The sequence below is a fragment of the Ornithorhynchus anatinus genome, chromosome 2 (assembly GCF_004115215.2).
Source record: "Ornithorhynchus anatinus isolate Pmale09 chromosome 2, mOrnAna1.pri.v4, whole genome shotgun sequence".
Lineage (NCBI taxonomy): Eukaryota > Metazoa > Chordata > Mammalia > Monotremata > Ornithorhynchidae > Ornithorhynchus > Ornithorhynchus anatinus.
The window spans coordinates 106617067-106640345 of record NC_041729.1 but is presented as its reverse complement, the minus strand read 5'-3'; the positions used below and the strand labels follow the sequence as shown (position 1 = coordinate 106640345).

At 43.8% G+C, this 23279-nt stretch overlaps 1 protein-coding gene and 1 non-coding gene across 2 annotated transcripts in view; one reads left to right on the top strand and one right to left on the bottom strand.

Moving 5' to 3' along the window:
* The window catches only part of HS3ST5 (heparan sulfate-glucosamine 3-sulfotransferase 5), a 256972-nt gene that overhangs the window by 45170 nt on the left and 188523 nt on the right, over positions 1–23279 (bottom strand). The window lies entirely within an intron of this gene.
* On the top strand, positions 703–840 carry LOC114809582. The gene has a single exon (XR_003757358.1). It is a non-coding gene; the product is annotated as a small nucleolar RNA SNORA7 (small nucleolar RNA).

Sequence of the window (23279 nt, the reverse complement as noted above, 5' to 3'; positions counted from 1 at the left end):
GAATTGAACCAGCTCACAGAATAGGCCACGTTACAAGGAGTCAAAGTTTTTCTCCACCAACCAGTAAAATAAATTAAATCTAATCCTCGGTGGTTAGAGTCTTTCCATATCACTTCTATTCTGGAGCTCAGAACTGTTTCCTGATGGAAAAATTGAAGGGCAGAACTGATTTGCAGAGGGTCAGTCGGTGGGTTCAGTCAGAGGGCAAGGACAGAAATCATGTGATCTATCCCTTAGCCCATGATTTTATTTAACAGACCACACCAGATATTCTCTGTGCCCGGGGCCTTGAGAGAGAAAAGTAGAAAAAGAGTTCCTTCCAGAGCTAACGGTAGCATAGCATAGTGGAAAGGGAATGGGCCTGGGAGTTAGAAGGTCATGGGTTCTAATGCTGGCTCTGCCATTTGTCTGCTTTGTAACCTTGGGCAAGTCACTTTACTTCTATGTGCCTCAGATACCTCATCTGTAAAATGGGGATTGAGACTGCGAGCCCCATGTGGAACAGGGACTATGTCCAACCTGATTTGCTTGTATCTAACCCAGTGCTTAGTACAGAACCTGGCATAATAAGTGAGGCAGAGACAACAGTTGCCTTGCTTTCAGCCCTGTCATCAGACTCCCAGGGAATCAAGGACCCATGGCTGAGTGAAGCACTCGACTTTGGTCACGAACGATATTTTGTGGTTGTTTAGAAGGAAGTTCCCCCTCTCAGGGTCGCTCCTGGAGAGTTCCCAATACTCTACCAGTCTCGACTACTGGAGGGAGAGTCAGGCAGAGGCCTACCCATTCTATTCCTAGCTTGGCCAGTGGCTAGCGAGTGGAAGGCCATCTGCTGCAAGTCAAAATTCACCCTTGCTGGGCAGCAGCGGCATGGGAGAGAATCAAGGGTGAAGACTCAAGTTTACTGCATGGAAGGAGGCAATGGTAAACCACTTCTGTACTTTTTACCATGAAAACTCTCCGGATACACTACAAGAACAAATGCAGATGGAGGTGGGACATTCTGGGAGAGATATGGTGGCATCGCTATGGGTCAGAGACGACTAGACAGCATAACACAAGACAAGAAGGAAGTCCAAGAGTCTGAATGCTGTCTTCCTATGTAGACTGTGAGCCCCATGTGGGACCTGATTATCTTGTATCTACCCAACACTTAGTACAGTGCTTGTCACATACCAAGCACTGAACAAATACCACAGTTATTATTGTTGTCCTTGAAAGTCCCTGAAATAAGAGCTCTGGGAACTAGGGATGGAATTTGCCATTTGGCCGGTAATTATCAATTGATCAGTGGTATTTCCTGAGCACTTACTGTGCACAGAGTACTGTACTAAGCACTTGGGAGAGTACAATAGAGTAAGTAGACTCAATCCCCACCCTCAAGAAGCTCACAATATAGGGGATGCTTCTCCATTCACGTTGACTTAAACCACCAAATGATTTTTACCTTCTACAAGACAGAATGGGTAATTTAGTGTTGAATTCTGCCAGTGTGAGTGGAAACCAGAATATTAATAATGATTTGAAGTGACACTAGAAGTGTTCAATCACTAATGTTTCCCTTGCCTATGAAAAAGAACACAGCCAATTTAAATTAAAATGGGCTTCATAGTATATAATTACTGCATCATTCTTATCACTTTGACATTACTTCATTATTTTAGAGTTTCCACATCATGCGATAATGTTCTAAGATCTTCAGGAGAACAATTATTGCCAAGGGGAAAGAGCATGGGGCTGGTAGTCAGAGGACTGGGTTCTAATCCTGGCTTTCCCACATACCTGCTGGGTGACCTAGGGCAAGTCACAACTTTTCTTTGCCTCAGTTTTCTCATCTGCAAAATGGGGATTCAATACCTGTTCTCCCTCCCACTTAGACTGTGAGCCCATGTGGGACCCGATTATCTTTTGTCACCCCAGTGCTTAGTACAGTGCTTGGCACATAGTAAGTGCTTAACAAATACCTCAGTTAGGTTCAAGAAAAATGTTCCTGCCCAAGGAATTCATGATACAACTCACCAGAAACTCCAATCCATTCAAAACTCTCACAGTCCAATCTCCTTCCAGTTGGCTGGTGGCTAAAGGATGAATTCGTTCATTCATTCATTCAATCATATTTATTGAGCACTTACTGTGTGCAAAGCACTGCATGCCACTTGGGAGAGTCCAATACTACAACAAACGGACACATTCCCTGGCCACTAGGAGCTCACAGCCTAGAGGGGAATTCATTATTGGTCAGGCCGTAATGTCTGATACTTATAAATATCTACGACACAAACAGATAGAAATATTAGACAATCTTTTAGCAAATGGTTAAAGAGATGCTTTATATGAGGAGACTTGGGATTGACAGAAGCTAGAGAGAAACAGCAACATCAAAACTGTGCTCTTACTTTGTATCTCCAGTCTTACTTTTTTACTTACGGTATATTAGAAAATTTGGATGCACCTATCTCCCTTATTAGGATGTAAACTGCTTGAGGACTGGGATATTATATTTTACTCTTCTGGCATATTACCAATAACCTAGTACAATGCTTTACATGTAGAATTCTCCTAGTATAGAGTTCTGAACTGACAGGCATCCAATTTGACAATCTAGTTTCACAAAGTACCACGGTACATTCCAAACGATAGGTGCCTGATGGATCAATCACTCAATCAATCAATGGTATTTATTGAGCACCTCCTGGGTGCAGAGCACTGTATTAAGAGCTTTGGAGAGTACAGTATAATAGAGCTGGTAGGCATGGAGCTTACCATCTAATAATAATAACAACGATGGCATTTGTTAAGTGCTTACTATGTGCCAAGCACTGTTCTGAGTGCTGGAAGTAAATACAAGGTAATCAGGTTGGACACACTCTAGAGGGGGAGGCAGACGCTCAAATATATTAGAGATATATACCTAAGTGCTATTGGGCTGAGGGGGGGGGGTAAAGAAAGGATAGGAATCCAAGTGAAAGGCAATGCAGAAGGGAGCGAGAGAAGAGGAAATGAGGGCTTAGTCAGGAAAGGCCTGATACATTGTCCCACGAACAACTGACACCCAGTACAGTGCTCTGCAGTCAGTTGGCATTCAGCAGATACTACTGTTGATGATGACGAAAAATCAAAAATGCATTTGCTTTAAATCTCGAACAAACTTTTTGTTCGTTCTTTTCATTCACAATCACAATGCCAACCAAGGAAAAATCGGGTTGCAGAACTACCGCCCGTTATCTTTGGCCATTCCTGTCTACACTCTTCTTGGTAATAATAATAATAATGCTGATATTTGATTCACCACTTGTCTGCTGTGTGACTTTGGGCAAGTCGCTTAACTTCTTGTGCCTCAGTTGCCTCATCTGTAATATGGGGATTAAATCTATGAACCCCAGTTGGGACAACCTGATTACCTTGTATCTACCCCAGCGATTAGAACAGTGCTTGGTACATAGTAAGCGCTTAACAGATGCCATCATCATCATCATCAGATGAGAGATGAATAGTCGATCAGGGCAGTCCTTCAAGAGAAGATGTGATTTGAGAAGGGTTTTGAAAATGGGAAGAGTGGTGGTCTGCTGAGTTTGAAGGGGAAGGGAATTTCAGACAGGAGGGAAGGGTATTAGAAGTAGGTCAGCAGCCAGAGAGTGGAGAATGAGGAACGACGGGTAGATTGGCTTGAGAGGAATGAAGCATGCAAGCCCGAGTGTAACGGGAGAAAAGAGAAATAGCTAGTGGGTGTGAGAGCTGATTGACTGCCTTAAATCAATCAGTGGTATTTACTGAGCACTTACTATATGTAAAGCACTGTAATAAGCACTTGGTAAGTATAATACAACAAAGTTGATAAACATGTTCCCTGCCCACAATAAGCTTACAGTCTAAGGGACTGTAAGGCAGTGGTCAGTTTATGCATACTGGAAAGAGGAATGGGAAATCATTGGAGTTGTTGAAGCCTTACTTTAAAACCCTTCTGAAATCTCACCTACTTTAGGAGGCTTTCCTAGATTATTCTTTTCTCCCCAGGTTATATCTTCAGAACACCTTATCTTCCCACCCAAACCCTATCCTCCCCCTGATTTTCCCATCACTGTACACTAGACCACCATCCTTCCTGTCTCACAAACCCATAACCTTGGCATTATCCTTAGTAATAATAATGTTGGTATTTGTTAAGCACTTACTATGTGCAGAGCACTGTTTTAAGCGCTGGGGTAGATACGGGGCAATCAGGTTGTCCCACATGAGGCTCACAGTCTTAATCCCCATTTTACAGATGAGGGAACTGAGGCACAGAGAAGTTAAGTGACTTGCCCACGGTCATAGAGCTGACAAGTGGCAGAGCCAGGATTCGAACCCGTGACCTCTGACTCCCAAGACCGTGCTCGTTCCACTGAGCCACGCTGCTTCTCTACTTGACTTCTCTTGACTTCCTTGACTTCTCTCTCTCATTCAACCCACATATTCAATCCATCACAAAATTGTATTGGTCCCACTTTCACAACATCACCCAAATCTGCGTTTTCCTCTCCATCCAAATTGCTACCATGTTAATACAGTCACTCATCCTATCCCTCCTGGATTACTGCATCTGCCTCCTTGCTGACCGCCCAGCCTCCTGTCTCTCCACAGTCCAGTCCATACTTTACTCTGCTGCCCGGATCATTTTCCTACAGAATTGTTCAGGGCATGTTTCCCCACTCCTCACAAAACTCCAGGGGTCGCCAATCCACCTGCACATCAAACAAAAACTCCTTGCTATTGGCTTTAAAACTCTCCATCATCTTGCCCTCTTCTACTCACCTCACTACTCTTCTACCAAAATGCATGCACGCATTTCGCTCTTCTAGTGCTAACCTTCTCATTTTGCCTCGATTTCCTGGCTGCCAACCCTTCTCTCTTGTCCTGCCTCTGTCCTTGAACACCCTCCCTCCTCAGATTCAAGAGACGATTACTCCCCCCCCCTTCAAAGCCTTACTGAAGGCATATCTCCTTCAAGAGGCTTTCCCTAAGCACCCCCTTTCCTCTTCTCCCACTCCCTTCTGCATCACCCTGACTTGCTCCCTATGTACTCCCCACCCCGCAGCCCCACAGCACTTATGTATCTGCAATTTATTTATATTAATATCTGTCTGCCCCCCAAGCCAGACTGTAAGCTCGTTGTGTCTGTTTATTGTTTTACTGTACTCTCCCAAGCACTTAGTACAGTGCTTTGCCCACAGTAAGTGCTCAATAAATACTTTTGAATCTTCTCTACTATCATCTCAGGCCTTTTGTACATATTGATTCACATTCAATAGTATTCACATTCACATACTTTACTATTTAAGAACTTCTAACTAAAAATTATGTGTCCGTCTCTCCTGCTACAATGTGGTCATGGATTATATCTGTTATGTGAATTGTACTTTCCCCAAGTGCATACAGTAGCTAGGTGTTGAATAGAAGCAGCATGGCCTAGAAGACATATCACAGGCCCTAGAGTCAGAAGGACCTGGGTTCTAATTCCATCTCTACTACTTGTCTGCTGTCTGACCTAGGGGAAGTCACTTCACTTCTCTGGGCCTCTGTTACCTCATCTGTAAAATGGGGATTAAGACTATGAGCCCCATGTGGGACAGGGACTGTGTCCAACCTGATAAACTTGTATCCACTCCAGTGCTTAACATAGTGCCTGGCACATAGTAAGCCCTTAACAAATATCACAATTATTATTTATTGCCTAATTGGTTGTGCCAGGGGTGAGGTAGGCACAACCTGCTTGGGAAAGTTGGGGAGTGTTCTGGTCAAGAAGTAGGATTGAGGGGCTAAAGCTCAAAGCTCAGATTTCTATCAATTCAATTTCACAAAACTTGAACAAATAACTCTTCCCGGCAAGAATCTAGAAGGTTTCCCCATGTCTGTCTTCCCCCAGTAATGGGAGCTCATTACCGGCTTCCCAGCAATATGGAACCTCCTTTTTTTGGATATTTTTTCCAAAACAGAAGATTCTTATCTCTTGGGAAGAATTAGGTTAGTCAGGGGTGGGGTGGTTATTTCTGGCTCTCCCTATCTCTGTCTCTCTTTGTCTCTGGTTCTCCTCTAAAGAAGAAAATCCAGGGTAGGGAAAGGTAGGGAAAAGAGAAAACGTAATGATTTTGCTGCACTTGTCCTAGCTGCTAGGAAGACAAATGCCGACAATGGAAAAAAACTCAGGCCTTTTCTAAACCGCTGGTACCAGGTGACAAATAGCTGCGAGGGGAAAATGCAACAGGGCATCACTCTTCGCTATCCATCTTTCTTGTTCTTAACATCTCAGGCAATGGAATTGAAGTGTCTCTTCTTTCAGGAGGTTACGTTGTTTACCATCAGATATTGATCTTCAGATTTACTCAACTGGGGTCACCAGAGGTACGTATCTGTAGCAAACTGCTGGACGTGGGGAAAGAAAGGTTCTTACAGAAACAGGGAGGTGATTTTTCGTGACTTGGAACTTTGGTCAGTAGGAGTCGACAAAGCATGAACATTTGGCTGCTGCAGCCTTGCTCAATCAATCAATCAGTGGTATTAACTGAGTGATTTTTGTATGCAGAGCACTGTGCTACCTGCATGGGAGAGTACGATACAACGGAGTCGGTAGGCATATTTCTTGGTCACTAAGGAATTTACAGTCTAGAGAGGGTAACAGATATTAAAATAAATTATGGACGTGCATGTAAAATGCTGTGGGGCTGAGGTCGGGGTGAATTTCAAGAGAGTATCCAAGTGCATAGACAATGCAGGTGGGAGGGAGAGAAAGGAAAATGAGGGATTAGACAGGGAAGGCCTCTTGGAGGAGATGTGATTTTAATAAGACTTTAAGGGTGGGTAGAGTGGTGGTCTGTCATTTATGAAGGGGGCAGGAGTTTCAGGCCAGAGGGAAGACAGTGTGGCTCAGTGGAAAGAGCCCGGGCTTGGGAGTCAGAGGTCACCGGTTGGAATCCTAGCTCTGCCATTTGTCAGCTGTGTGACCGTGGGCAAGTCACTTAACTTCTCTGTGCCTCAGTTCCCTCATCTGTGGGACAATCTGATTACCCTGTATCTACCCCAGCACTTAGAACAGAGCTCTGCACATAGTAAGTGCTTAACAAATACCAACATTATTATTATTAAGACATGGGAATGGGTTCCTGGTGGGATTGATGAGATTGCAGTACAGCAAATTGGTTGGGATTGGAGGAGTGAGGTGTGTAGTCTGGACTCTAGTGGGAAGTCAGTGAGGTGAGATCATCATAATAATTGTGGTATCTGTCCAGAGCTTACTATAATAATGTTGGTATTTGTTAAGCGCTTACTATGTGCCGAGCACTGTTCTAAGCGCTGGGGTAGACATAGGGGAATCAGGATGTCTCACGTGGGGCTCACACTCTTAATCCCCATTTTACAGATGAGGTAACTCAGGCACAGAGAAGTTAAGTGACTTGCCCACAGTCACACAGCTGACAAGTGGCAGAGCTGGGATTCGAACTCATGACCTCTGATTCCAAAGCCCGGGCTCTTTCCACTGAGCCACGCTGCTCCTCTGTACTATGTGCTCGGCACTGTACTAAGCACTGGGGTAGATACAAGAAAATTGAATACCACATGGGGCTCACAGTCTAAGAAGGAGGGAGAACAGGTATTGAATTCCCATTTTGCTGATGAGGGACCTGAGGCACAGAGAATTGAAGTGACTTACCCAAAGTCACAAAGCAGACAAGTGGCAGAGCTTGGTTTAGAACCCAGGACCTCTGACTCCTAGCCTGTGCTCTTTCCACTAGGCCGCCCTGCTTTCAGCATAGGAGGGGAAGAGCTGATTGAGTGCTTTAAAGCTGATGGCAAGGAGCTTCTGTCTGATGGAGAGGTGAATGGGCAACCCCTGGAGATTGTTGAGGAGTGGGGAGAGATGAACTGAATTTTTTTTAGAAAAGTGATAGAGGCAGCAGAGTGAAGTAAGGACTGGAGTCGGGAAAGACAGGAGGCAGGGAGGTCAGTGAGGAGGTCAATGCAGTGATCAGGGCAAGATAGCATAAATGCTTGGATCAGTTTGGCAGGTGTTGGATCTAGAGGAAGAAAGAGTGGGTTTTAGTAATGTCATGAAGGTAGAACTGAGAGGATTTGGTAGGATTTGGTGACAGACTGAAATTGTGGGTTGAATGCGAGAGATGAGTTGCGGATAATGTCGAGGTTAGGGAGGAGAGTGGCATTCTCTACTGTGATGGGAAGGACAGTAGGGAGGAGAGGGTTTGTGTGGGAAGATGAGGAGTCCTGCTTTGGACATGTCAAATTTGAGGTGTCTGTGGGTCGTCTGATTAGACCCCTCCCCCCCACTCTCTGCTCTTCCCCCTTCCCCTCCCCTCAGCACTATGATCATTTGTATATATTATTTATTACCCTATTTATTTTGTTAATGAGGTGCATATCTCCTTGATTCTATTTATCTTGATGATGTTGTCTTGTTTTGTTTTGTTCTGTTTTGCCTTGCTGTCTGTCTTCCCTGTTTAGACTGTGAGCTTGTTACTGGGCAGGGATTGTCTCTATCTGTTACCGAATTGTACATTCCAAGCGCTTAGTACAGTGCTCTGCACATAGTAAGTGCTCAGTAAATACTATTGAATGAATGAATGAAAGATATCCTAAAGGTAGGAATCTTTCCAGTCACAATGCCAGGGAGGGGACTTGCATCTCAGACTAGCTTGAAAGCCAGCTTGGGGAAGCTAAATAAAAAGCCATTGATTTTTCTCTGGCAGGAACAAAGCCCCTGTGATATATGGAGAATGGAGCATATTCAATAAATAAATAATTTTCATTTAAGAACCCACCTACTGCACTAATGTAGATCATTCTCCTAAACCGAAGGAAATGCTGAATGAAAAATCTGTCTAAAGAGTCCAGATTTTTGCTCAGAATTTTATCAATCACACAGTACTTACTGAGCAATTACTGTGTGCATAGCACTGCACTAAATGTATGGGAGAGCACATTAGAGTAAGCAGAAATGATCCCTTCCCTTAAGGGGCTTACAGTGTAGCTGGGGAGACAGTCTCTAAAATAGATTATAGCAGTCGAGTCAAAAAATATTTAGATAAATGCTGGGGTGGAGAGTCAGTACTTAAGTCATGGTCATTGGTTCTGATCCTGGCTTCTCTACCTATCTGCCATGTGACCTTGGGCAAGTCACTTCACTTCTCTGTGCCTCAGCTACCTCATCTGTAAAACGGAGACTGAGACTGTTAGCCCCATATGGGACAGGGACTGTGTCCAACCCCGTTAAACTTGAATCAACTCTAGCACTCAGTACAGTGTCTGGCACATAATAAGTGCTTAACAAATACCCAAATTATTATTATTAAGTGCTTAGGAATTTTAGGCACAAGTGCACAGATGACAAAGAAGGGAGGGAAAATAGGATGGGGAGATGAAATATTTGTTAGGAAAGACTTCATGGAGGAGATGTGATTTTTAGTAGGGCTTTGAAGATGAGGAGACCAGTGGTCTGCTGGATATGAAGGGGAGGAAGTTTCTGGTAGGAGGGAGGAGGTGTCAGGAAGGAAACAATGGCTAGAGAGGTGAGAACGAGGCACAGCGAGTAGGTTGGTATTAGAGGAGCGAAGTGTGTGGGCTGGGTTGTAGTTTTATCATTTCTGTAATATTTATCCATGCTGCCCCCTGAATTGGGAAAAAAATTGGTTCCAGGTGGAATTTTTGAACTTTCTTTCTGGAGCGTATAAGTGCTTGCTTTCCAAAGGTTCCAAACATTTCCAAAGTGTCTCAGCTCACTGGAAAAAAGCTGCTCTAAAATCCCAGGAATAATGAACTAGCAACAATTACAAAAAATTTTGAACCCATCCAGATTTGGTTTGGTGAAAACAAGCCAGGCAGAATGGAGTGGGAGATGACAAAAAGGGCTTAGTTTGGGAAGGCCTCTTGGAGGAGATGTGCCTTCAGTAAGACTTTGAAGGAGGGAGACTAATTGTCTCTTGGATTAGAGGAGGGAGGGCATTCCAGGCCAGAGGCAGGTTGTGGGCTAGGGTTCAGTGGTGAGACAGATGAGACCGAGGCACAGTGAGGAAGATAGCATTTACTAAGCATTTTGGAGAGTACAGTGCAGTAGAGTTGGTAGACACATTCCCTAACCACAACAAGCTCACGGTCTAGAAAGGGAGACAGACAGTAGCATAAATAAATACATTACAGATATGGACATAAATGCTGTGGGGAAGAGGGAGGGGTGAAAAAAGGGAGCAAATCAGGGCAATGCAAAGAGTTTGGGAAAAGAGGAAATGAGAGCTTAGTCAGGGAAGGCCTCTTGGAGGAGATGTCCCTTCAACAAGGCTTTGAAGGTAGGGAAAGTAATTTCCTGTGAGAATTTCCTGTCAGATACGAAGAAGCAGGACATTCCAGGCCAGAAGCAGCATGTGGGCGAGAAGTCGGTGAAGAGATAGACGAGAGTGAAGTAAGGTGAGTCTGTTGGCATTAGAGGAGCAAACTGTGTGGCTGGATTGTAGTAGGAGAGCAGTGAGGTGAGGTAGGAGGGGGCAAGGTGATTGAGTGCTTTAAGGCCAATGGTAAGGAGTTTCTGTTTGATATGAAGGTGGATAGGCAACCACTAGATGTTCTTGAGGAGTGGGGAAGCATGTCCTGAATGTTTTTGTAGAAAAATGATCTGGACAGCTGAGTAGAGTAGGGACTGGAGTGGGGTGAGACAGGAGGCTGGGAGGTCAGCAAGGAGACTGAAACAGTAATCAAGGTGGGATAGGATAAGTACTTAGATTTACATGATAGCAGTTGGAATGGAGAGGAAAGCACAGATTTTAGTGTTGTCGGGAAGATTGAACTGACAGGATTTAGTGACAGATTGAATATGTGGGTTGAATGAGAAAGATGAGTCAAGCATATCGCCCAGGTTACGGGCTTGCAAGACGGAAGGGCTGTTTACAGTGACGGGAAAATAATGGGGAGGACAGGATTTGGGTGGGAAGATAAGGAGTACTGTTTTGGAAACGTAAAAGTTTGAGGTGTCAGCAGGACATCCAAGTAGAGATGTCTTGAAGGCAGGAGGAAAGGCCAGACTGCAGAGAGGCCCCTGTTGGAGATAGAGTCCTGCCCTGGATGGAACAAAGTGCCAACACAGCATATATTGCTATTCAGGGTCTGGTGAACTTATGGTTTGGGTTTATTCATTCACTCAGTAGTATTTATTGAGTGCTTACTGTGTGCAGAGCACTGTATTCAGAGCTTGGGAGAATACAGTACCACAATAAACAGACACATTCCCTGCCTACAGTGAGCTTACAGCATCCACTGCCAATTCAGTCAGCTTCTTCATGAGATCAATCCATCTAGGACTCAAGGATCTCATCTTCCTTTCTCAACCCTCCCCTTCTCCCAACTTGTCTCTATCGTCAACACCACCCTACTTCCTGCAATTTGATGACAGCAACTTTGGTATCACCCTCAACTTTTCATTCTCATTCTTCTCTCTCATCCAATCTACTGCTAAAACCTACGAATTTTTGCTCCCACAGTTTCCATCTATATAGCCACTACCCGGGTTCCAGCGTGGGTCATATTATGATTGGAGTACTGTAATGGCCTCTTTTCATTTCAGTCCACATTCCTTCCCGTTGCTGGTTCATCTTCCCGAAATGACACTCAGCATACATGGAGCCTCTCCTCAAAATCCCTCAATGATTGCCCATTTCCCTCCTCATTTATTTTTATTTATATTAATGTTTGTCTCCAATCCCTAAGCTCATGTGGGCAGGGAATGAGTATTCAAACTCTGCTGTATTGTAGTCTCCCAAATTCTTAGTACAGTGCTCTGTACATAGTAAGGGCTTAATAAATACCATTGATGATGATGATGATAAAACCTACCTGTGATTTATTTTAATGTCCATCTCCTTCACTAGAAGGTACCAACTTGAGGGTAGAGATCAGATCTACGTACTCTATTGTACTCTACCAAGCACTTGGTACAATTCTCTGCACACATACATACTACTGATTGATTGATTCATAGATCAAGCAAACATTATTTACCATTGGCTTCAAAACACTTTGCAGGCTCTTTCTTTCAATCTATCAAATCACCTCCTCCAAGAGGCCTTCCCAGACTGAGCTCCTCTTCCCCCTCTACTCCCTCTGCCATCCCCCCTTTACCTCTCCGCAGCTAAAGCCTCATTTTCCCCTTTTCCCTCTGCTCCTCCACCTCTCCCTTCCCATCCCCACAGCACTGTACCCGTCCGCTCAACTGTATATATTTTCGTTACCCTATTTATTTTGTTAATGAATTGTACATCGCCTTGATTCTATTTAGTTGCCATTGTTTTTACGAGATGTTCTTCCCCTTGACGCTGTTTAGTGCCATTGTTCTTGTCTGTCCGTCTCCCCCGATTAGACTGTAAGCCCGTCAAACGGCAGGGACTGTCTCTATCTGTTGCCGACTTGTTCATCCCAAGCGCTTAGTACAGTGCTCTGCACATAGTAAGCGCTCAATAAATACTATTGAATGAATCTATCATCTTTCCTCCCCCCCTTCTTCCCTGCTTGCTTATCAACCTGTCAGCACCTTCTTGCTCTTTACAAATATTTGTTTATGTCTACCCCCGGCACTTTTTTATGGTGTATGTTAAGGGCTTATTATGTGACAAACACTGCTCTATGCTCTGGGTTCATATGCACATTCTTCAAAGCACTCAGTTTTCTTTATTTTGATACCATTGTCTGTTGATATTTCTGTATCTGTTTTCCCCTGTTAGAGTAAGCTCCTCTTAGACAGGGAACATATTCTGGGCTTCTGTTGTACTTCCCAAACACTTATAACAGTACCTTACACTCAGGTGGCACTCAGTAAATACCATTATTACTACTATTTCTAGAGAGAAGCAACGTGGCTCAGTGGAAAGAGCCCGGGCTTGGGAGTCAGAGGTCACGGGTTCAAATCCCAAATCCGTTGCTTGTCAGCTGTGTGACTTTGGGCAAGTCACTTCACTTTTCTGTGCCTCAGTCACCCCATCTGTAAAATGGGGATTAAGACTGTGAGCCCCATGTGGGACAACCTGATCACCTTGTATCCTCCCCAATGCTTAGAACAGTGCTTGGCACATAGTAAGAGCTTAACAATGCCATTATTATTATTACAGAGAAGCAGCATGATGCTGCCATTATTATTATTATTACAGAGAAGCAGCATGATGCAGTGGATAGAGCACGGGCCTGGGAGTCAGAATGTCGTGGGTTCTAATCCTGGATCTGCCACTTGTCTGCTCTGTGACCTTGGACAAGTTAATAATAATAATAATAACAATAATGTTGGTATTTGTTAAGCGCTTACTATGTGCAGGCACTGTTCTAAGCGCTGGGGTAGATACAGGGTAATCAGGTTGTCCTACGTGAGGCTCACAGTTAATCCCCATTTTAAAGATGAGGTAACTGAGGCACAGAGAAGTGAAGTGACTTGCCCACAGTCACACAGCTGACAAGTGGCAGAGCCGGGAGTCGAACCCATGACCCCTGACTCCGAAGCCCAGGCTCTTTCCACTGAGCCACGCTGCTTCTCTGTGCCTCAGTTACCTCATCTGTAAAATGGGGATTGAGACTGAGAGCACCATATGGGAAAGGGTCTGTGTCCAACCTGAGTTGCTTGTATCCACCCCAGCACTTAGTATGGTGCTTGGCACATAGTAAGTGCTTAATAAATACCACTGTTATCATTATTACTACTACTGCAGGGATTATGCCTGCTTACTGTGGTATTGTACTCTCCCACAATAGTGCTCTGTACAGAGTAAGCGTTCAATAAGTATGATTGAATGAATACTATTACTACCATCACCACCACTATTCCCATTACTGAGGGGTCACAATTTTTGTCTCCTGCTAGTTCCAGGTCCTTGGCCAGGTCAATTTTTAATTTTGCTGTGGTTATTTCCAGTCAGTACCTTCCCTATTAGGACTCTTACAGTGGAATAACTCACTCTAGAAACACTCCTCTAACTGGGTCCAGATAAAGTCACTATTCTTTTTAGTGATTTTTATTATGGCTGTTAATTAAGATTAAGATAAAGTAGAAATTGGGCCCCTGTAGGCAGTACAACTGTTGGAATACTCTCTTTCCTCTCTGTAAGGGGGAGCAGGCCCAGAGTAACACCTCACAGCTCCTCTGCTCCGTGACTACAGGCACAGGGAATATTCATTTGTTCATTCATTTGATTGTATTTATTGAGCTCTTACTGTGTGCAAAGCACTGTACTAAGCACTTGGGAGGGTATGACCACAAAGAACCCTGCCCAAATCCTGGCCACACCTAGTGGTCCAAGCCAAACTCCTGGTCTGCCCCTGTCTGGTTTTATGGTGAGGAATGGGGTGAGCTCGTAATGGGCAGGGAACGTATCTGTTAATTCTGTTGTATTGTACTCTCCCAAGCACTTAGTATGGTGCTCTGCACATAGTAAGCGCCCAATAAATACCTTTGATTGATTGACTGTAGAAGGTGCCATTTTAGCAGAAAAACATCCACTGCTTTGGGCCAATTGGTTCCAGTTTCTTTGATGCGTGAATCATACAGCCAACAGCTTTAGTTCTGCAACATTTAGTTTCTTCAGTCCAATAACTGGTCCCTTGAGCTCATAAGTTTCAGTCAACTAGGGGTTTATCCATATTCCTATACCTTTGAAATGTGTGACATTTGCGCTACAAGGTATCACTGGTCTCATTATCTTGAATTACTGTTATTTTGGAAGATGGGCTGACACTAAATAGTAAAATATTTGCCAAATACCTATTTACTGATTACTTGCATATTCAACTACTTACAGATGATCTGATATTGATCTTTAGATATGAGTAGAGTTAATCTCAACTTTTTTTAAAAAGCTTTACTGAGTTTTTCTAAAGTAAAATTATAATGAAGTGGAGGAAATAATATGATGATTTTAGTAGTTTTTAAGAAAGGGGGAATTCTAAGCACTGAGGACAGAATGTTATTGAGAAGAGCATGGCCTAGTGGATAGAGCAGAGGCCTAAGAAACAGAAGGACCTGTGTTCCAATTCTGGCTCAGCCATTTGTCTGCTGTGTGTGGGCTTAGGCAAGTCACTTCACTTGTCTGTGCCTTAGTTACCTCATCTGTAAAATGGGGATTAAGACTGTGAGCCCTATGTGGTACGTGGACTGTGTCCAACCTGATTAGTTTGTGTCTACTCCAGCACTTAGAACAGTGCCTGGCACATAGTAAATGCTTAACAACTACCAATAAAAAAACCCGTTATTTTTTAGTGGAATAACCTGTCTGGGGTTTTGTTTTCGAAGTGATACATAATTGCTTTTTAACTCAAAATGGGCATCAACCTACAAGTCAGGAAGTGGCTCTTGACTCAGTATGAAGCTATTGAGGAGAGAGAATGATTAATGAGATATAAGGGGCGGAAAATCTAGGAAGCATTGAAAACAATTTTGACAAGGTTCAAGACTGCAACAGAAATAAAAGTCATATATTAACACATTAATCTCCATGAACACAAGCTGTGTAAGAAACTGGATCATGGAACAAAGGAAAGAAACGTAGAAAATGAAGGGCTGTCACTGAAATGATTGTGCCCCAGTGAAAGGAAATAGAACAAACACAGAGAAGCTCTTCCAAAAAATTTTGGATCTTAATAGAGTTACTGAACATTTAGGGCTCAAACCTTCTAAATCACAATCTCTCAGAAACTATGAGAGATTCCTTCCCTCTGTGGGATTTCTCCACTCTTTCACAAACCCCCACATCAACATTTCTTTCCAAATGTCCCATTTCTATTTAAAAACAAAATGAAGCAGTCCCCCTTCCAAGTGTTCTTTACCTTGGTCCCATTCCATTTTCCTTCTGAACGCTACAATTCTCTTCCTTACTCTCCCATGAGCTTACCTCAACTCAGGGCACTCAGATCCAGGAAAGATTCCACAGTCTTTGTTTTATTTCATCGGGAGGGTGGGAACCTGGCCCAATTTTATCACAACTCAGAAGAGCCTCAGAAAGTCCTTTCTCTGATACTGGGACTCTCCCTCTATAAGTCATCTCTCCTCTGCTTGACAATGCTCATGTATCTCTCTTACTGATTCCCCTGTTTGTAACCCACACAAACTATTCCAGACCTTTCATTCACTCATGAAGACTCTCATGCCCCTACCATACCTCTCTCTAGCCCTCGATGATTTTGCCAACTACTTAGTTGGCAAAATAGAAGCCATGAAGCATTCATTCAATCATTCAATTCGTTCATTCGTATTTATTAAGCACTTACTGTGTACAGAGCACTGTACTAAGTGCTTGGGAGAGTACAATACAGCAATAAAGAGTAACAATCTCCACCCACAACTAGCTCACAGTCTAGAGGGGGTAGGGGGAGGCATATGTCAATACAAATAAACAGACATTAATATAAATAAATAAAATTACAGATATATACATAAGTGTTGTGGGGTGGGGGGAGGGGGGAAGGACTAGGGAGCAAGTCAGGGTGAGGTAGAAGGGAGAGGGAGATGTGGAAAAGTGGGGCTGAATCCGGGAAGGTCGCTTGGAGGAGTTGTGCCTTCAGTAAGGCTTCGAAGGGGGGAGGAATTGCCGGCAGATTTGAGGAAGGAGAGCATTTGAGGAGGGAGGATGTTCCAGGTCAGTGTTGTTTTATGGATAGAGTACCGGCCTGGGACTCAGAGGGTCATGGGTCTTAATTTTGGCTTCGCCACTTGTCTGCAATGTGATCTTGGGCAAGTCACTTCACTTTTCTGGGCCTCAGTTACCTCATCTGAAAATGGGGATTAAAAGCGTGAGCCCATGTGGGACAGGAACTGTGTTCAACCTGATTAACTTCTACCTACCCCAATGCTTAGAACAGTACTTGGCACATAGTAAGCACTTAACGAGTGCCATTATTATTATTATGAATTTAATAATAATAATAATGTTGGTATTTGTTAAGCGTTTACTATGTGCCGAGCACTGTTCTAAGCGCTGGGGTAGACACAGGGGAATCAGGTTGTCCCACGTGTGGCTCACACAGTCTTAATCCCCATTTTACAGATGAGGTAACTGAGGTACCGAGAAGTGAAGTGACTTGCCCAAAGTCACACAGCTGACAAATGGCCGAGCCGGGATTCGAACCCATGACCTCTGACTCCAAAGCCCGTGCTCTTTGCACTGAGCCACGCTGCTTCTCTACTGAAGTCTCTCCTCGGCTTCCTCACTCTCTCTTACTCCTTATTTTTTCTTCTCCTTCCAACCTGCTTGTCAAGACGTGGTCTCCCATCTACTCTCTAAACCTGCCCCAACTATCTATGCTTCTGACCCTAAATCCTAAAAACACTTGCTCTCATTCTTCTCCTCCTTTCCCTTAGCATTATCCTCAACTTTTCTTTCTCCATTGGCTCCTGTTCCTCAGCCTTCAAATATATTCATCTCTCCTTTACTACAAAACCCTTTTTCAAATTCTCACCGTTCCCTCCAGTTTTCACCCCAATCTCCCTGGTCCCCTTCCTGTCCCAGCTCCTTGAATGGTTGTAGAGTAGCATAACTTAATGGAAAGAGACAAGGAATCCTGGGAATTTCGAGGAATCAGATGTGGGGTTGAGCAAACTGCTGGGTCAGAGGTGAGGGAGGCTGAAAGGGCTGGGGAGAAGAAAGTGTTGGCAGTGGACTGCTGGGTGATCTAGGGTAAGTCACTTAAGTTTTCTGTGTCTCGATCTTCTCCAGGAAAATAGGGATAAAATATCTCGATCTTCTCCAGGAAAATAGGGATAAAATACCTCTTCGCTCTTCCTCTAAAGACTGAATCCCGTGTGGGATAGTGACTGAATCTCATCTGATGATTCTGTATCTACCCCAGTGGGGAAAACATGGGCTTGAGAGTAGGAGGATCTGGGTTCTAATCCTGGCTCTGCTGTTTGTCTGCTGTGTGACTTTGGGCAAGTCACTTTACTTCTCAGTACCTCAGTTTCCTCAACTGCAAAATGGTGTTACAATACCTGTTCTCCCTTCTATTAGACTGTGACCCCATGTGGGACAAGAACTTTGTCCAACCTGATTAACTGGCATCTAACCCCATGCTTAGAACAGTGATTGACACATAACAAGGACTTAACAAATATAATAATGATAATGATAACAATATCCTCATTCCTCGTCCCACAGCCTCTCTTTGTAATGATTTTTTTTGTCTGCCAGTTCACCCCATTAGATTGCAAGTTAGCAACCTCCTGGTGGGTAGTTGATCATGTTTGACTTCTGTTGTTGTTTTCCCCGAGCACTTAGTCAACACTTGACAGTCTGTAGGCACTCAATACATATCACTGGTGATGATGAAGGAAACTGACAAATCCCTGATGACAATGACCTTTTTCCAACAACAACGTTGGTATTTGTTAAGCGCTTACTATATGCAGAGCACTGGTCTAAGCGCTGGGGTAGACACAGAGAAATCAGGTTGTCCCACGTGGGGCTCACAGTCTTAATCCCCATTTTACAGATGAGGGAACTGAGGCACAGAGAAGTTAAGTGACTTGCCCACAGTCAAACAGCTGACAAGTGGCAGAACTGGGATTCGAACTCATGACCTCCAACTCCAAAGCCCTTGCTCTTTCCACTGAGCCACGTTGACCATGGCAACCTCTTTTCAATGTAACAAAATAAAGCCATTTACAATGTACGATGTATTAGAGTTTCAGAATTGCTCTTTTCTTCTTTACTAATGTGCCTTAATTCTTCTCTTCCTCTGCCATTGCCTCTGTCATCATTGTTTTAAAATGTTTTAACTGACCACAGAATGGCCTTTTCTTATTGCTATGTAGCTAGTTTTTTCAGTGGTATTTATTAAGCACTTACTATGTGCCGGGCGCTGTACTAAGCGCTGGGGTAGATACAAACTAATCAGGGTGGACACAGACTATGGCCTTCATGGGGCTCAGAGTTTTAATTCCTATTTTACAGAAGGAGTAACTGAGGCACAGAGAGGTGAAGTGAGAGAGCCAAGGTCACAAGCAGGCAAGTGGTAGAGCTGGTATTAGAACCCAGGGTTTCTGATTCCCAGCACTGTGCTCTTTCCACTAGGCTATGCTGCTTCTCAAGTTGGGATATCAAGGTGAAAATTAAGGGTGTTGGTTGGTCCATGTTAAACCATGAGAGTGGGTGTCCAGGAAGGCAATTAGCACATGATCCCTCCCCCATCCTGGAGCCCCTGTCAGAGACAGTTCTGGATTGGTTGGGCTGTGAGCTGGCTCAGTAGTGATGAAGCTTATGCTCTTCTCTAAAATTTTTTGACAGAGACACATCCAAAGTGGAAGAAAAAACCTGCTTCACTGGAGTGATTATAATAATGATAATAAAAAATACCAAAATAATAATTACAATCACTACAGTGAAGGTTTTTTTTTCAAGTTGTAAATCAAAATTCTACTTTATTGATATTGGAACCTGTGAAAGTGGAGCAGAATGGCCTGGTGGAAAGATCACAGGCCTAGGAGTCAGAGGGCCTGAATTTTAATTCTACCTCTGCCACTTGTCTGCTGTGTGACTTTGGGCAAATCACTTCTCTTTGCTTCACTTCTCTTTGCCTCTGTTGTCTTATCTGTAAAATGGTATTAAGACTGTGAGCCCCAGTGTGGGATAGGGACTGTGTCCAATCTTATTTTCTTGAATCTCCCCCAGCACGTATTACTGTGCCTGTCACATAGTAAGCACTTAAAGAATACCATTAAAAAAAAAGACTTGCATTTACTCTTCTGTTACCAGAATGACTAGTGTCACATTGGGTGGACGGCGGAGTGTGGTGGATAGTGCTGCTTTCTGACTTCCAGTTGTCAACTCGGCAAGTGACTTTAGAGGTTCAAGCAAACAGATTGTGGTCAGCTTCTTAGACTGGCTCAGTTTCAGTGTTTCAATGAGGCTACAAAAGTGGCTCCAGAGTAAAGTGGGGAATGGTCCCCTGCTCTCATGGAATGTAAGTACTGCACCACATTGGGTGTGTGTGTGTGTGTGTGTTTGGTGTGGGGGGGACTTTCCCCAAAGTCCCTCTTGACTGTAAGCTCGTTGAGAGAAGGGAATGCATCTGTTTATTGTTATAGTATACTCTCACAAGTGCTTAGCACAGTGCTCTGCACACAGTAAATGCTCAATAAATATGATCGAATGAATCAATGAATCAATCCAACCTTAAAGTCTCACAAGTAGCAGTGAAGAAAAGCAGATTTAAACAAGCAAATTACCTTATATCTTAATTTTCCCTAATTTTCATCTTGTAGCACAGACCACAACATGAGATTGAAATCCTGAAACATTTTCATTTTTTCAGCTGAATGTACACAGAGTTAGCTGTCCTTTGTTTTCAAAGTTGATGCTACAAACAGTAAGATCCTTATACATGTGGCAGGACAAAGTTTGTTCTTATGATAGCTATTACTAATAATGATAAGAATAATAAAAACATTTGTTAAGTGCTTACTACGTGCTAAGCGCTAAATGAAACATTGGGGTAGGTACAAGAAAATCAAGTTGGACACAATCCCTGACCCACCTGGGCCTCAAAGGCCTTAGACTGTGACAAGCTTAGTCCATAGTGGGTAAAGCAGTATCGAATCCCCATTCTACAAATGAGGAAACCGAGGCACAGAGAAGTTGAGTGATTTGCCCAATGTCACCCAACAGACAAGTGATGGAGCAGAATTAGAACCCAGTTCCTCTGACTCCCAGTTCCATGCCCTTTCCACTAGGTCCTTCTGCTTCCCCTGGCCCAGTGGCCTGGTGGCCCAGATCTGAACCTGGTAAGGTGGACCCTAGCTTAGACCACCTTTCCATAGCATCTAGTGTGTCACTAAATAGTGCTGCTCAAATACTCAAGGTGGAGCCGAGTGAATCGAGTAGCAGCTCTAATCTTGTTTTTTTCTTCCTTAATTGGTTTTACAGCATTGTTTTGACATTTACCCTTGAATTAAAAAAAAATTACCTGGAAGAAAAAGCATGCTTTGCAGTTGTCCAGGTGTAATTGTACACCTGTAGCCTACTGTAGCCTAAGTTGCCTATTTGCATAGCACTTTGGTTTCAGACTAAGAGGAATGGGGTTTTCCACCTTCTGTCGGATTTGGGCTTGAGTTGTTTCTATCAATAGGTACGTTGGTTTCTGCAGAGTCATCCACACTCTCTCACACAGTCCCCTGGGATCAGTAGCAAGTACAGCAAGTTGGCTGATCGGGGTTCGGGGTATAGTCTGTGACTGTGGGACAGAGTATCTGAGGGCGTCCTTTGCAGCAAGGGACACTACTCTACCCTTGTCCACTAACTCCCAGAGGAAGCAGCATGGCTTATTGGATAGTGCACAGGCCTGGGAGTCACAAGGACCTGGGTTCTAATCCCAGCTCTGCGACTTGTCTGTGGTGTGACCTTGGGCAGTTCACTTAATTTCTCTGCACCTCAGTCACCTCATTTGCAAAATGGGGTTGTGTGTGAGCCCCATGTGGAACAGGGACTGTTTCCAACCTCATTAACCAGGTATCCCCAGCACTTAGAACAGCGCTTGGCACATAGTAAGTCCTTACCAGGTATTATAATCATTATTATTAATGAATCTTCTACTGTACTTCTCTATGTTTAGGAGTCTTCTTTTGGCTTACTGAATGAAATTCATATGTACCTGTCTATGCCTTTCAATTCTGGGTCCTAGAGGAGGAGCAGGACTATTACATCCTCCTGCAGGAACCCCCATTTCCCCCTGCCTCTCCCTTATGTTGATAGGAATTCATTTCCTAATGGTGTCAGATGATCAAAGCAAGGTGGGCTGGGGCACATCCACGGGCTGTGCTCTGATGGACACCTGGACAACTGCACAGCATGCTCTTTCTTCCTTGTGAGTAATTTTTTTTAAAAAAATTCAAGGGTAAATGTCAAAACAATGCTGTAAAACCAATTAAGGAGAAAGAAAACAAGATTAGAGGTGCTACTTGAATTATTTATCGCTGTTGCCACTGCCAAGTCTTTAAATAAGCACTTAATAGACCTTACTGCAGCTCTCTTAGCAATATAGTAATTTATTTAATGCACAATTCAGCAACCCACCGGCATCGAGCTGAAATTCCTCATGCTCCAGGCAAGGTGGGACGACTCACGGGACTCCAATAACCTAGACTCTGGTGCCATTTATTGTCCCTGATCATTAATTTAATGAGTTATGCCAGTGTTGAATAATGCCAGGTGTGAGGTTATTGACAGACTCCTTTAAACGATCTTGAAAGGAAGAAAGAAAGAAAGCCACTTTGGGACAAAAGGTACAGGTCTGTATGGGCGCTGAGGGGCTGCAGAAGCAAGAACCCCAGGCATTTGTCACTGTCTCCCCCGCTAGACTGAAAGCCCCCTGAGGGCAGGGATCCTGTCTACAAACTCTGTTGTACTGTATTCTCCCAAACCCTTAGTTTAGTGCTGTGCACACAGTAAACACTTGATAAATACTACTGCTTGCTTGATTGATTGCCAATGGCTCCTGAGCCCACTGCTTGAATAGTCACTATTGAAACACACGTACCTTCCAGTCACCCTCTCGGGATGGCACCTGGAGAGTTTCCAGTACTCTACCAGTCTTGACTACAGGAGGGAAAGTCAAGCAGAGGCCTGCCCATCTTCCAGTCCTAGCTCGGCCAATGACTAGTGAGTGGAAGGCAATCTACTACAAGTCAAAACTCCTCCTGTGCTGGGAAGTAGTGGCACGGGAGAGAGTTGAGGGCGGAGAGTCAAGTTTACCACGTGGAAGGTGCCAATGGTAAATCACTTCCATGCTTTTATCAAGAAAACTCTTAAGGGTACACTACCGCAATGATTGCAGATGGAGTTGGGGCGTTCTGAGAGAGATGTGTCCATGGAGTCGTTATGGGTCAGAGATGGCTCGACGGCATAAGATGAGATAAGCCCTCCCAGTCACAATGTGGAATGTAAACTATTTGAACCTAAATTATTTCTAAGAGTGCTCCTAAGGCCTCTTTTTCCAGAGATTGTGTCTACTTGCTCTACTGAACTCTCTCAAGTACTTAATATAATGCTCTGCACAGACTAAGCGCTTAAGAGATACTATCCCAAAAGGAAGCACCTTTTGGAAAAGAAACTTTTAGCATCATGCTTGCTGCCCAAATATTTCAGCATGTGTACCCCACTGGAAAGAACCCAGAGGAAAGACAGTTTTCCAAGGTGCTTGGTTATCTCAGCAATCTTAAATGGATAAGATGTCCTGATATCCCAATTGGTTCAGCCTGATTCTCCCTGGAAGAGCTGAGCTGCTCT